Genomic DNA, 16,164 nt, shown 5'->3' with positions numbered 1-16,164 from the left:
AGAATTGGCCGCTTCGTTACCGGGGTTGCCCGAATGGGCTGGTACCCAGACAAGGTCTATGGGTCGGGGTGTTTGAACGTTGGTAGTTAAGATTTTGTGAGAGGCAGCATGTAGCTGGCCTCGGGCAAAATTTTGTATGGCAGTTTTATAATCGCTGAGGATAAGAGTGGCAGTGGAAGAGACTATCGCGATGGCTATAGCGGATTCTTCCGCTTCTACGGACGTTCGGGTAATGATAGAGGCTGATGTGATGTGTTCGAAGCGGCTGGATACCGCGCATATCGCATAAGCTGAGCGGTGTGGATATTCTGCGGCGTCCACGTAGACCGTGTCGGGTTCGTTCGCATGTGCTCTGTGTAGGGCACGTGCTCTCGCTTTCCGTCTGGCCTGGTTATGAAGGGGATGCATGTTTTTCGGAAGTGGGTGAACAGTGAGGTGACCGCGGACTGTCTTTGGAACTGCATAAGTTTCTACTGGTGGGGCACCTAACGGTCGAAGTTGGAAAAAGGAAAGAATGTGGCGACCAGTTGGGGTAGTGGAGAGCCGTCCTAGTTGGGCGATGCGGTGGGCTTCCACCAGTTCGCTGAGGGTGTTATGAACTCCCATGCCTAAGAGTCCATAGGTCGGGGTGCGCATGGATAAGCCGAGAGCTGCCTTATAAGCCTGTCTGATGAGAGCATCCACCTGGTCTGTCTCTGTTTTTGTTAGATATAAATATGGCATCGAGTAAAGAATGCGGCTTATAATAAATGCCTGTACTAAGCGTCTGAGGTCATGCTCGCGCATTCCACAGTACTTGTTGGCTATACGTTTGATTAGGCGGGTGATCTGATGTGTTGTGTTAGTCAGTCTGGAGAGTGTATAAGTGTTAAGGCCGTTGTCTTGTATGAGCATACCTAGCATTCGAAGTTTGTGAACTTGTGGTACTGGCTGACCATGTACGGTGATGAGCATAGGGGGTTGGTGGTGTTTCCGCCGGCTTGGGTGGAGTATCAGGAGCTCGAATTTTGTGGAGGAACATGCAAGGCCTATTGAAGCTGCGCATCTTGACACCATGTCTGCCCCCTCCTGAAGAGTTTCTTCCGTGCTACCTACATTCCCAGTGGCGGTCCACAGGGTGATATCATCTACATATAGTGAATGGGAGAGGTTTGGGATCTGTGACAGATTTTTAGCCATGGGGATGAGTGTGATGTTAAATAAAAAAGGGGAAAGGACTGATCCCTGCGGGGTGCCTCTATTACCAAGGGTAAAAGTGGGGGATGTTAGGGGACCGAACCGAATTTCTGCTGTGCAATCCCGGAGAAATGCTGGAATGTAAGCATGTGTTCGGTTTCCCACATTCAGAGTGTGTAGTGCATGCAATATAGAGGAGTGATAGACATTGTCAAATGCCTTTTGCAAGTATAGAGCCAGCAATGCTCTTGTGCGTTTGCAGTGTCGGGGATGGAGAATTTCTTCTATCTGTAGCATGACATCTTGGGTGCATAGGTGGCTGCGGAAACCCAGCGTTGTGTGAGGAAAAAGGTCGCGTGTTTGCATGTGTGTATGTAGCCGATTCAAGACAACGTGCTCAAAAAGTTTACCAAGACATGAAGTTAGCGAAATGGGCCTAAGGTTTGAAAGAGTGAGCGGTTTGCCGGGTTTAGGTATAAAGGTAACCTGAGCGTGCGTCCACTCTGAGGGAAGCGTTCCCTCTTGCCAGTGTTTGTTAAAGAGTTCCGTTATTGCCTGGATAGAGTTTTCATCGAGGTTTCTAAGTGTTTTGTTCGTGACCTGATCGGCCCCTGGAGCAGGCGTAGTGCGGAGTTGGAGCATGGCTCCTCTGACATCATACTTTTTGGGTTCCAAGGTACTGTGATAAGGGTGTCTTCGGTGTGGTTGTGAGGTATGTATCTTTTAAGGATTGTATAATGTTGTCGTTGTCCATGTCTATGCCATGGATAAGACGCGTCACATTTTTCTGCTGTACATTCTTGCCGTGATCGGGTTCAAGAAGGCATCGTAGCAACCGCCACGTGTCCTTAAGTCCTAGGTTTCCAGCAAGGCGGTCGCATACTTGACCCCATTACTGGTGACTGAGCTGTGCCGCGTGCGTCTCCATTTCCCTTATGAGAGCGGAGATGCGTAGCTTCAGGGCGCGATTGTGTTTGTTTTTAAGCCATCGCTTCTGTAAGCTTGAGTGAGCTTCCCACATGTGGAGTAATCGGCTGTCAATCACCTCCGAGGTTTGTGTGCGCGGCATTTTCGATGTGGCCATGTTCACGTCCTTGTTTAGGTTAGCCAGCCAATTTGTAAGGTGGTCTATCTGCTTCGGGGCCGTGGTACGAAGATCGCGAAAGCGATCCCAGTTGGTAATTTTGAGTTTCCTCTTTACACGGGGGTTATGGAGGATAGTGAGAAAGAGGTTTCAATTATATAGTGATCGCTACCAAGAGAGGTTTGCGTGTTTGTCCAATAGCATTGTGTTATGTTTTTCGTGAGTGTAAGATCGGAGGTGGTGTTATTCTGTACACTGTTGCCGATGCGCGTGTACTGTTGTGTATCATTGACAAGGGTTATGCCCTCATTTTGGAGAAGAGTCCAGAGACGGGCGCCTTTACTGCAAGTCGTTTTGTATCCCCATGTGATATGGCGGGCATTAAAGTCTCCTGCAACTATCAATGGTTGGTTAGCGCTGATGTGAAGGGCTTTTTTCATGGCCGCCATTAGAAGAGCAGTTTTCCCTTTATGGGGGCTGTAGATATTCAGAATGAATAGACTCGTTCCTTTCCGCTCTTTGGGAAGCAGCTCTATCAAATAGAAGTCGATATCTGCAACGTCCATGTTGTGATCAGTTGCTGTGTAGGTGCGGTGAACCAGCGTCACCACTCTGTACTGAGGACAGTTTGTTGGTGTATGAGGAGTGTAATTGAGCAGTTTTACAGGGGAGTTTGTTTCCTGCAGTGCGATTACCGCTGGTGTTTCATCGGCCGGAAGGGATTGAATGTAGAGCTTCAGATTACTACGCTTGGAACGAAAGCCTCTGCAGTTCACTGCAACACCTTAATGTCCTGTCGACGTCCTGCCATCTTGGGGCTGAAATTTGGGTGGGATCATTTGAGATACTGTGGTAGAGAGCAGCTTTTCTAGAGCAGTTTGAATCTGGATCTATTGCTGCTGCATCTGCTGCTCGAGCATCGCTATCCGCGCGTCTACTAATGACTGGATATTAGCGGCAAAATCTGATCGTGATACAGCGTCAGCGCATCTCTACTGTGCTCAGGCAGCAACTTCAGCGCAACTATAGCGGCCGCAGAGAGCAAGTTTAATCGAACGAAAGCTGATGGAAAGCGCAGCATGTATAGTCACTGCCATTGTAGCATGCAAGTGAACGAATTGCAGTCCGGATATACTATTCTATGAACCCGAAGAACCATTACAAACACGCGTTTCTAGCGCGAAACGCATGCATAGCAGGCCCGTAGGGAGCGACGTGTCAGCAGTCGCCAGCGCCGCCTCCCGGTTGCATCGCGGAAGCACACGCGAGCGGCCGCGCCTTCAGCACACTTCCCATATTCCACACCCACTGTACCCCCACTGCAAGCGGCGGCGACCCACCTGCCCCAGCCCATCCGGGGAGCCCAGACTGAGTGCGGCCAAGTTCTGCTAGAGTAGTGTCGCGCGAGTCCGCCAGGTGGCATCCCCTAGCAGGCAGTACGTTTACAGCGCTACATTTAAGCAGAGTCAGGGCTCCCTTTCGATTTTTCTTTCCCCCTCCCTTTCAGTCTAGAATGAACCTTACCTCCTCGGTGCTATCATACATAAAATAAATAAATAAATAAAATAATTAGTTCACAGGAAAGAAAGGCGCAGTATCTGTCACACTTGCTATGTGGATACCTGAACCGCATCGTAAGGGAAGGAATGAAGGAGTGAAAGTGGGAAGAGAGAAAGGGGAGCCGTAGTGGAGGGCTACGGAGTAATTTCGACCACCTGGGGATCTTTAACCTGCGCTGAAATCGCAATCATTCACAACAAAAATAATAAACTCCCTAATGCAAAGTGTGCCGGAGACAGCAGAGAAACCAGAGGCTTCTCCAATAAAGAAAAAAAAAAGCAACCAGAGGCTTCTCATGGCATAACTATTTCATTCAAAGGCAAATTATTGGCAAGCTCGGTTCTTTACCCACCCTTGCCAGTGATAAATTTTGCTCGAATATAACTACATGCCTGCTCAGGAAATATTTGTTGCAAACATTTAAGCATTTTGTTTTATGATCAAAAGGGGTTATGTGTTCGAGATCTTGATACGGAAACTGATGCTTGTTTTAGTGTAATCAGAGGAGGTGTTATAATGTGTGTATGCATCTACGTCTTAGTTAGGCATTCTGCTTGGGACCTAGTCCAAATTCACTACATTAACTGCCTCTACCTTGTATATTTCGCATTGTCTGTTATTCATCCTCCTAGGTATTCTGTTCTATTCGTGTTCTTGAACATTTAATTGCGTTAGCAATACTGCGCCAGGTTTCGGCCCGCCGCGTCGCCTCTGGAAGGGCCGCGTTTGACCTTGTACAGCTGCAAAAAAAGAGAAGAAAGAAGACCGCGTGGTCAACGGCAGCCAATGCTTTCGCTCCACACTCGATCCAGCAGCATTTAATCCTTCTCATTTATATGTGGGCCGGTAGCTTACGCTGTCGCGTCTTACTCTGAAAGGATACGCTTGAGTGTCCCCAATTATGTAGCACCTTACACTGATAGGGCGTGATAGCGGAATATTGTAGCAGGCAAATGAAGCTTCCGCCGTTTGCTATCGCAATTCAACTAGGATTAATAAGAGTTAAACTTAAACCACAAATAAGGTTTTCTTCTGTGGTTTGTTAAACTTTTTTTTCAAGGTACTGATGAAAATTGCGACAGCATTACAGAATGCACTGGACAAACGCTAAACCCTGACCATTGCTGCCGCACACGATACACCGTGCGCCACTAGTAAACATTTTGCAATACGACCGTGGCTGGTGCAGCACACTGCAAATTTTCTCTCCTCATTCCGGCTGCCCGGAGGCTGCATTTCGCTGGAGGCGAAACGAGAAGGCATCCATCTTCTGTGTTATGTCAATGCTCATTAAGAATAACCAGATAGGTAAAAAACACCCAGCCCATCACTATGGCACATAATAAATGGTTCACAGGAAGGGTAAGGCGCAGTATGTCTCACTTGCTCTACGGGCACCTGAACGTGCCATAAGGGAAGGGAGGAGGAAGTGAAAGAGGAAAGAGAGAAAGGGGAGCCATAGTGGAGGACTACGGATAGGATTGGTATAACGTTTATTTGTTGCCTGCAGTAGAACGCGCGCTCGCGCGCGCCCGCTCCGGGCGGGGCCTACGTCGTCCTCTGGGCACCGGCCGCGCGGCCTGGGTCCCCGCTCGCCGTGGCCGGCGCGCTGGTTCCCTGCCGGGCCAGCGCTTTGATGACCTGCTGGACGGCCCAGAGTTGTTCCTCTTGATTGTAGCTCCCTGCGGCTGCTTCCAGTCGCGGCGGGATCCTCCCAGACTTAGCTTCTTCCTGGCACCTGTTGCAATTCCACTGAATGCGTGCGAAGCCAGCCGTCTCCGTTCGGCAGTCTCTGCATTTGTCAGTCGGGTGCGTCTCGGGATACATTCTGTGCAACAGCGACGGGCTGGGGAGTGAGCCCGTCTGTAGCTGTCTGAATAAAACGGCTTGCTCTCGACTGAGCCCCGAGCAATGGGGTGGAAGAGTTCGGCGAGCTAGGCAAAACGCTTTGGTTATTTTGCTGTAGTCGGTCATTCGGTCCTTGGTGCTGAACCACAGCGGCCAGTCGACCGAGGCGCGTTCCGATAGCGCGCGTGCCTCGGTGTGTGCCGTCTGGTTGTGGTTTGCGTTGCGGTCTGACGCCTCGCCCGCGTGCGCCGGGAACCACTTGATTCTCACTTGTCTGCTGCCATCGTCGTTCTTGGTTGCCAGCAGTATGCGCACCGCTTCCTTTGCCACCTGCCTTTGGAATAATTTCTCACCGCCTGCCTCGAGTCGCATAGCACTGTGTGGCAGTCGCGGTCGGCGATGGCCAGGGCGATGGCCACCTCCTCCGCTTGATCTGCCTTGGTGCATCTCGTGCTGGCGGTCGTGCGAACGGTGCCGGTCGCACCGACGACGACCGTCGTGAAGCCGTGTATCTTGGCGTACTCAGCCACGTCAACGTAGCGTGCGTGTGTGTCGGCCGCGTGCTGGTCTATCAGCGCCTTGGCTCTCGCTGCTCTCCTTGTTATACTCCGAGTGCATGTTCTTCGGTACCGAGTCCACTCTGATGTTGCGCCTGATCTCATCGTGGACGAGGAGCTGCGTCTGCTCCCTGCCTTGATATCCAATTCCCAGGTTGTCCAGGATTTTCCGGTCGCCCTTGCTCGTAGACAGTCTTTCGAGTTGTGCGGCGCGTTGGGCCTCCGCTATCTCCTCCAGCGTGAGCACCTCCAGCTGCACGAGGCGTTTGGTGCTCGTTGTTTCGAACAGTCCCAGATCCCAGAGCGGTCTTTTAGGCTCTGCGAATTAGTATATCTATCTTGTTTCTCTCGCTCTTCTTCCACTTGTGGTAGGCCGCTACGTACGCTACGTGACATATGACGAACGAGTGGATCAGTCTGATCAGGCTCTCTTCCCTCATTCCACTTTTCTTGTTCGTGACTCGTTTGAGTAGTCTCGTGGCGTTCGCCGCTTTCGCAATGAGCCGGGTGACGGTCTCGCCGTTTCTGCCGCGCGTCTCGATCGTCCTTCCCAACACTCTGATCTTGTTTACTCTTGGGATCGCGTTTCCCTCTCTGGTCTTGACTTTGATTGCCTCGAACTCTCTCGGGCTGCTCTTGGGTTTGCGGTGCTTGACGAGTGGGTAGACTAGGAGCTGCGACTTGCTCGGCGAGCATCTGAGCCCCGTTCCGTCGAGTTGGTCTTCGATCATCGGTCTTAAGATTCGATTTGGGCATCGCTGCCCCCTTCCACCCACAGCGTTATGTCGTCCGCATATATCGTATGTCGGATTTCCTTGATGTTCCTGAGCCTTTCGACCACTCCTATCATCACGAGATTAAAAAGCACCGGCGAGATGACCGATCCCTGAGGTGTGTCTGTGCTTCCCAGCTTCTTCTCCTGTGCTTGGAGGTCCCCCGCTCTGAGCTCGGCCGTTGTGCCCGTGAGGAAGTCTTTGATGTAATTGTATGATGATCTGTCTCCCATGTTGAGTTTCGAGACTTGGGCTAGGATCGCCGAGTGCTTCACCTTGTCGAAGGCACTCTGCAGGTCGAGTCCCAGTACTGCTTTGTTGTCGCCGCTATTGCCGTCGATGATCTGGTGCTTGAGTTGTATCATGGCATCTTGGGTACTGAGATGCTGCCTGAAGCCAATGGTCGTTTCTGGGTAGAGATCTTCTTTCTCGAGGTATTCTTGCCACCTGTTGAGCAGGACGTGCTCCAACACCTTGCCCACGCAAGATGTGAGCGATATGGGTCGGAGGTTATCCGTGTCGGATGGCTTGCCCGGCTTGGGGATCAGGATGATCTTGGCCTTCTTCCACTGCGACAGCAGCGTTCCCGTTTTCCAGCATTTGTTGTAATAGCTCATGAGGCTTTCTATGAATTTGTCGTCGAGGTTCTTAAGCGCCTTGTCGGTGATGCGGTCCAGTCCGGCCGCCGACCTGCTGTTGAGGTCCTGCAGTGCCGTGCGAACTTCTTCTACGTCAATATCTTTGTCGAGACGGGCGTTGGGCGGCCCCCGTACGGCCCGTGGCACTCCGTCGGCAGAGTCGGCAGGTATCTGGCGCTGATGCGTTTCGTCACCTTATCGGCGCCGTGTTTAGTGACTTCTCGATGGATGAATCTCACCAGTCGTACCTTTGGTGTGACTTAGTCTTCGTTTCATCGAGCAGATGCTTCAGCAAGTTCCATGTTTTCCCGTTGTGCATCTGGCCGTCGCAGCGTTGCATATCTCGTTCCACTGTTGCGCACATAGCGTGCGACAGTGGTCCTCGATCATCGCTCTGTTGAGTTCTGCGACTTTCTTTCGTAGCCTACGATTAATGCGTTGTTTTCTTCATCTGTTGAGAATGGACTGCTTGGCCTCGATAAGGTGAGCCAGTCGGCTATCCATTCTGTTCGTTTCGAGGTCTGTTACTATATCCTTGGTTGAGTTTTGAACATCTCGGAGGATCTTGTTGGTCCACGCGTCGATGTCGTCGATTTCGAGGTAACACCTGATTTGTGTTACCTCTGAAAGCGGTTCAATCGATTCAAGTATGTTTCCTGACGTTGGTACTGCTCTGCTCCGGTTGAAGATTTCTACAATCATGTGGTCGCTGCCGAGGTCCACCCCCGTGTTCCTCCACGTGATCGTGATCGGTTTGTTGTTCTTGACGAACGTGAGGTCGGGGCTGGTATGTCGGGACACGGAGTTGCCAATTCTCGTTGGGTAAACCGGGTAATTTCGACCACCTGGCGATCTTTCCCATTTAAATTTTTTAACTTTCGCTTCCACCTTTCTGCCTTTCCTTACAGTGCGATCCAGGTGTTCACAGTAAGTGTGGCAGATACGGTGCCTTTCCTTTCCTGACAACCAGCCATTAAGACAAAGGCAACCACTTCCGGTTGGCGTGTAGTCAGAACCATTGCAGGTCAGAATTAGTTGTATGGCTAACGTCTACATCTGTTTGGTTTTGGTTTTAAATTTTGCCTTTAATAACTACTAACCCTATGGAGACATTTTTTTTTCGCATATCAATGGATGAAAACCACTCGTTTGATTCTTACTCTTCTGAGAACGACGCAATGGCTACGGATACGGTTTGAGACATGACCTACCAACATAGCCTAGAAAAGCTTTCGCCTTAATAATTCCCGTCCCGAAAGCAGGCTCTTTTTGATTTTTTAATGCCACCAGGGTTGTAATGAACTCAAAGGTAGCACGTGATGCCATGATGTATGCCAAACGTAGCCGCCCTAACGACAACAGGTTGATTAAAAACGACCTGATGTCCTGTACAAAATTCCGTTTCCCGAGTTTCAGGCCTCACTATAAAGAAAAAAAATACATTAGGGCATAATGAACTATTTGTAACACTGCAGACACAGCGATGCTGTGTTCGTTTCGTTCGACTAAGTTATCCGAGATTACACTTCGAGACTCGCCATTTCTCTGCTGTAGTCGATAGTGCGCACCAAGGTCAACGAAAACTCAGTCATCTGTGCGTGCAAGTTTTCAATTCAATACCATCGAAGAGAACAAAATGTAGCGCACCAAGACAAGGACAGAGAAAGAAGACACACACAGCGCTAACTTCCAACTAATGTTTATACAAGGAAGAAAGCATGGTTTTATACCACCCGTATCACATGCGCCAAAAGAACATGCGCTAGCAAGTCATCTCAGCCAGATACGCAATCTCCTTTGGCAACAACGCGACAGAAGGGTTACTTATACAATCATGTTTCAAAAGAGTAATCCATTCAGCTTCAACTATTTCACGCGTTAACCGGTTTTTGTGCACTTTTAAAACCGTAAATTGTTTGAGGAGAGGAATACAATTGCAAACACGGCAATGAGCCGACAAACCTTTACCACACCTGTTACTGACATCCCGGCCATGCTCACGAAGCCTATCATTGAGGCATCTGCCCGTTTGTTCAATATATTGCTTGTCACAAGATAGGGGTATTATATAGACTACATTTTGGATGCAATTAACAAATTGTTTTTTATTTCTTTGTGCAGCCTATCACCGTCTTGGCTTCTGACGAAGTTTTAGTGCATAGCTGACTCAACTTATTCGGAGCCGAAAAAGCCCCTCTAACTCCCGATCGCTGCGCAACTTTTTTGAGATTATGGGACAGCCTATGAATGTAAGAGATGAGGGCAATTTTTCTTTCTTACACGGGGCCTGTTGACTGGCATCCGCTATTTTCTGACATACTTTCTTCCTAACGCCTTCGGCCACGGACACAAGAAGATGGGAAGGGTACCCGGCGCATTCTAGACACTTACACTGTTGTGAAAACTGTCATACATGAGGTTCGGGAAAGATTTCTTCAGAGAATTAACAAATGAAAGGCGAGCAATGGAACGTTTCACAAGTTTAGAGTGCGATGAATTGAAAGGTAACAATGGTTTTTCGCCACGAGGTTTGAACATCCAGCACGTCCGATCATGATGAAGTATGAAGTTAATATCTAGGAATTGATTACCACCTGTTTCAGGTAATTCAAATGTTAATTCTAGAGGTTTGAAATGGTTACGACACAGCGCGACGACATTAAAAGCGTCATCCATGACGGAACAGTCATTTCTCTTAAGTACAATGAGGTAGTCGTCAACGTATCTAAAAATCCTAATATCATTGGTATCAGTTACTGTATCAGCAAAAGACCTGTCCAGCCGGGCTAAAAATAAATCGCTTAGGATGGGGGCTATGCACGACCCAATGCAGATGCCTTGTTTCTGAAGGTATGATTTTCCATCCAAAATTATGAAAGTCGAAGTCAGGTAAAATCTTAACAGTCCTAAAACTCTATTCACTGATATACTACAAGCATTTTGAAAGGCAATCGGCCCATACTGATCAATGCTATCTTCAATACAAGAAAGCAGAGCGTCATGCGGAATGGAATAGTACAAGTCTTTTATATCAACTGAGAAAGCAAAAATGCCTTGATCTGCATGTGAATTAACAAAATCTAACACCTGCTAAGAGTTACGGAAAAGGAAGGGATCTTGAACAGAAAGCAGTTTAATTTTTCTTGTAACCACAGGGCCACAGAATTTTGCCATGTGCCATTCTCAGATACAATAGTACGGCACGGTACATCAGTTTTATGGGTCTTTGCACTGAAGAAAACCTGAAGGAACTCTTTTTTACAATCTGTAATCTTTTTGAGAAGAGATCCAAGGTCCAATTTCTTGCATAGTTTTTTTGCTTCAGCTTTAAGGTTTGACATACTCATCGCACTCTAAACTTGTGAAACGTTCCATTGCTCGCCTTTAATTTGTTAATTCTCTGAAGAAATCTTGCCCGCACCTCATGTATGACAGTGTTTCACAACAGTGTAAGCGTCTAAAATGCGCCGGGTTCTCTTCCCATCTTCTCGTGTCCGTGGCCGAAGGCGTTTTGAAGAAAGTATGTCAGAAAAAAGCGGATGCCAATCAACAGGCCCCGTGTAAGAAAGAAAAAATTGCCGTCATCCCTTACATTCAAAGGATGTCCCATAATCTCAAAAAAGTTGCTCAGCGATCGGGAGTTAGAGTGGCTTTTTCGGCTCCGAATAAGTTGAGTCAGCTGGGCACTAAAACTTCGTCAGAAGCCAAGAAGGTGATAGGCTGCACAAAGAAACATAAAGAAAAAATTGTTAATTGCATCAAAAATGTAGTCTATCAGATACCCCTATCCTGTGGCAAGCAATATATTGGTCAAACGGGCAGATGCCTCAATGATAGGCTTCGTGAGCATGGCCGGGATGTCAGTAACAGGTGTGGTAAAGGTTTGTCGGCTCATTGCCGTGTTTGCAATTGTATTCCTCTCCTCAAAAAATGTATGGTTTTAAAAGTGCACAAAAACCGGTTAACCTGTGAAATAAGTAACCCTTCTGTCGCGTTGTTGACAAAGGAGATTGCGTATCTGGCCGATATGACTTGCTAGCGCATGTTCTTTTGGCGCATGTGATACGCGGTGGTATAAAACCATGCTTTCTTCCTTGAATAAACATTAGTTGGAAGTTAGCGCTGTGTGTGTCTTCTTTCTCTATCCTTGTCTTGGTGCGCTACATTTTGTTCCCTTCGATCATGTACCAAAAGCCCAAGCATCTACCCTTCTCAATACCATCATTCGTCATCGATCGGTTCTCAACGCATCTGGTTGCACACACACACATTGCTCGGTAACACCGGCACGGAACTCGAATGTTCTGCAGTTTGCTGACATCCCGATGTTGATGTATGCTGTTGCACACACCTTGCTTTGTAACGCAGACGGAACTCGAATCCTTTTTTGCAACTCACTGAAATATCGATGCATGCGGAGTAGCAAAATGATGCTGCGAAGGAAACTAATATTTAATTCTTCTTTTTCGACTGCAAACAGCAAGCGACCTAATCACTTATTCTAGCGCGCGGAACAATCTTTATTCCTTGTTCATGGTCGTCTTCACGAGACGCAAATTTAGCACTTTCTTAGTCGAGTAAGGTGCGCCGACATGGTTTAAGATGATCCAAGCCTCTAGAACGTGTTTTTAGAATGATCGAGGTTATTCTAATCATTGTTCGCGGCTTTATCTATACGTTTCTTGGGCGACTTTACATTGAGCGTTGACGTGCGCGTCGTCCCGCGTCGTCCGGCGTTGGCCGTGAGCGAAAACTCCCAGAAGCATTAATAAATAAAAACGAGTAGGAAAAATCGCTGACCTGAGAATTCGAACGTGGGCCTCCGGGGCGCGAGACGAGCCCGCTAACCCCTCCGCCATGCCAGCTTTTTTTTCCTTTATTGCCTGACGTTTGCAAGACAACACAAACACACACAGGACATTGATATAATACGCCTGCCAGGGGCTGGCTTCGTCGTTCTAAAATTCGTCTAGGTCCATCAAAGGTTCCACCTTTGGCAATCACTCAGGATTTCATCGTCAAACTTCACAATCTCGGTAAACCAATGGAGAGCCTCGCGGAAAAAAATTTGTGCAAGACGCGTATCAGTATCACGGTGATATCCTGAGGCCCATTAGCATGATTGAATCATATGTAACCACCTCCTTATTTTGCGTTGGTAAGTACCGTATTCTGTAAGAAATAATAGGTAAATTTTTCTTTATGATTTTTTGAAGTACGCCCCAAAAATAAACGCCTTCCCAACAGTGAATAAATACATGATCTATCGTTTCTTGCTGTTTACAAATTAAGCAATGTGCACCCCACGGAAGAAATAACCTATTTTCTTGCAAAAACACTTTTACTGGCAAAGTTCCAGTGTGCAACTTAAAAAAAAAATTTTAGCTGCTGCCGGCACTTTCCTTCTTTTTTCCTTTTCAGTACATTCCTGCCAGGGCCTCCATTATATATGGCCCTATAGATGGGGTCCGGAAAAAACAAAGTCGCACAAATCTTTGTATAACTTTTTCTTTTTCACAGTTGATAAATATTCTTTTGAAAATCTTGCAGAAAGAAATCGCACACTTTGAACAACCTCTCTAATGTAACCAAAAATGCCTCCCGTGTAACATTCGGTTGGCACAACAAAATCTGGCAGTGCATGTCCAAGCCTGATTTGGCAGACAGTGAACAAAAATGGATCATGAAAAAAAATCTGCTGACAATCTGCCGCAAAAAGAAAGGTGCCCTAAGCCCACGCCGCCATCCTTGACAGTTCTGAATAAATTCGTGCGGCTGCATCTTTCCAATTTTGAAGACTACACAAAAACCTCGAATATCCTATGCAGCTTCTGCACACTCAATCTTGCACAGTGTAAAACGTGCATCACATGCAACAGCTTAGAAATGAAGAAGAGGGAGCACACTTTGGCTCTAGCAAAAATTGATAAGCCAGTTCTTTTCCACTTATCTGCCCTTTGCCGCATGTCATCTGTGCATGCTCTCCAATATGTCTCACTATCACAATAGCATTCTAGTGGCACGCCAACGTACTTTGGCGGAGTCGTCACCCAGGACACGTTTGCAAAATTATCAGGAGAACTTTGCCATGTCTATCATGCCAGAGTCCCTCGGACATGGACCAGTTTACCCTACTGCCTGTAACTTCGCTAAAGTTTTTTACGGAATCAACAACTTCGGTTATACCCCGCTGGTTAACCGTAAAAACCACATCATCGGCGTACGCCAGCATCTTCACTTCAACGGCTTGCAAACGAAAACCAGTCATATTCTCATTGTCCGAGATATTTAAGCAAGGGTTTCAATGTAAAGGCAGAATAAAGGAGGGCTGAGGCCCTGCCGCACAGAACGCTGCACGCTAATGGGGGCCCCCAGATTTTTACTTGCGACTAATCTCGTAGTGGAATTTCGGTATGCCAGGGCCACGCCCCCACGAATAACAACACCAACATTTATATGGTCCATTATACAAAGTAGAATTTCATGGACAACACAGCCGAACGCCTTTTCAAGGTCACACTGCAGGGTGGCCACACGGCCATTTATGACATCACATTCTAATACACTTCTTGCTTTGTTTATATTTTTAACAATGCATCGTTGGGCCGCATCAAACGTGTGGGATAAAGGCACGCTCCGCCATGCCAGCTAGATGGTTTGAAATGGACAAATGCGCATCTGTTGTTTGCGGTGTTGTCTCAGAAATGTCCCTTAGAGAAGTGTATTGTGGCGTATAATAATAATTATGAGAATGTAAATTACAGAATTACAGAACACGCAGCTAGGCAAGTGGCAAACTACTTTTCCGCTGTACTTCCTCTTCGCTTGGCGTGCACGTAGCGCCATCATGCGTGTGGCGCACGGAATACGATAGACAGGGCATGGCCTCCGAGATCATCGGGCTTGGACAGGTAGGTCACCGCCGCTTGCGGCGGCGGCTAGCCTGCCGTTGAATTGTTATCTGTTGTAAGCCGTCCTTGAACCCGCCACCACTTCGGTGGTGGACGACGGCTGTTGTTGCTGCGTGCGTCTATCTCTCCCTCTTACTTTTCTTTCTTCTCTATTTTCTGTTCTGCCTGTTTCGATGGAGGCAAAAAGAAGAGGCGTCCGTGTGCTGTGCGATGTCAGCGCACGTTAAAGATCCCCAGGTGGTCGAAATTACTCCGTAGACCTTGGTTGGTTGGTTGGTTCATAGGAAGGGAAAGGCGCAGTATCTGTCACACTTGCTCTGTGGACACCTGAACCGCGCCGTAAGGGAAGGGATGAAGGTGGGAGTGAAAGTGGATAGAGAGAAAGGGGGGTCGTAGTGGAGTTCTACGGAGTAATTTCGACCACCTGGGGATCTTTAACGTGCGCTGACATCGCACAGCACACGGACGCCACTTCGTTTCACCTCCATCGAAACGCAGCCGTCGAGGCCGGGATTCGATCCCGGGAACTCCGGCACAGTAGTCGGGCGTCTTACCACTGCACCACCCACTATCGCTTCTCTTTCTCTCTTTCCGCTTTCAGTCCCACCTTCCGCCCTTCTCTTACCGCCAGTTGAGGTGTCCACAGAAAAAAAAGTGAGACAGTTACCGCACCTTTCCCTTCCTATAAATCAATCAATCAATCTCTTCTCTCTGCACGAGGCAGCGGAGGTGGCTTAGCTACAGTGCCAGTAGCAGGCTCGTGCATTTTCTTTTCCTTCTTCCTACGGCCACAACAACATCAACGCCCGGCTCGGATCGGCAACCATGTTGCCGACGAACCATAGAGAAAGAGATTGGTAAAGAGCGGTCACTCGGCGAAAACTGGCCCAGAAAATGACGCGCGACTTTTTGCGCTGCCGCCGATTGATGGATGGCGGCACCAACGTGCGCATGCGCGGACGCGCGCGCGACGGCAATCACTGCAGCGGTAGCCCGCCGGAGCAGACGACAAGAAGCTGTGGAAGAGGACGAGTCGTCTGCTCGTGCCTCGCCGCGCCTGTGCGGCACAGACCGCATATTTTATCTCTCGTGGGCTGCTAAGCGGAACGACTGCGGTTTTGAACGACGTCAAGGTGGGCAACGTTTTTTGCTTAATTACGGTGCATTTGAAACAGTTTCCATTACCACGCCGGCCGGTGCCAATTAAGTTTCGCAGCTCGTGAACAAGCGCGCCGGCTGTTCAGGCGCAGTTCGTGACGCACCGATTCCAACCGCGGCGAGTATTAATATGTTGTGTTCCTGCGAAACTGAGCTGCATTTCGAACAGTTTATTTCAGCACGCTGGACAAAGTGGCATGCGAAGCACCAAGGCACGCCGTTGCGCCAACATGGCGTAGCCGGCCGGTTGCGGCCAGGCCTGACGCGGTTTACCGAACGACTAGTTTTCATAAGCGTCGCGTTTAACAGGGCGACGGTAAGGTCAGAAATGTTGCATTCTTGACTTTCCTGTGAAACTGTGCAGAAGTTCCAGCACTTTAGCTCAGTACGGCGGCGACAGCGCTTCATAAAGTCGCGCGTGAAGGGAAAGCTAACAGACATGACAAGGCGTGCTGGCCG

This window comes from Amblyomma maculatum, chromosome 10, assembly GCF_055883805.1.
Source record: "Amblyomma maculatum isolate TAMU_Amacu chromosome 10, ASM5588380v1, whole genome shotgun sequence".
In the NCBI taxonomy this organism is placed as follows: Eukaryota; Metazoa; Arthropoda; class Arachnida; order Ixodida; family Ixodidae; genus Amblyomma; species Amblyomma maculatum.
This window is presented reverse-complemented; position numbering follows the sequence as displayed.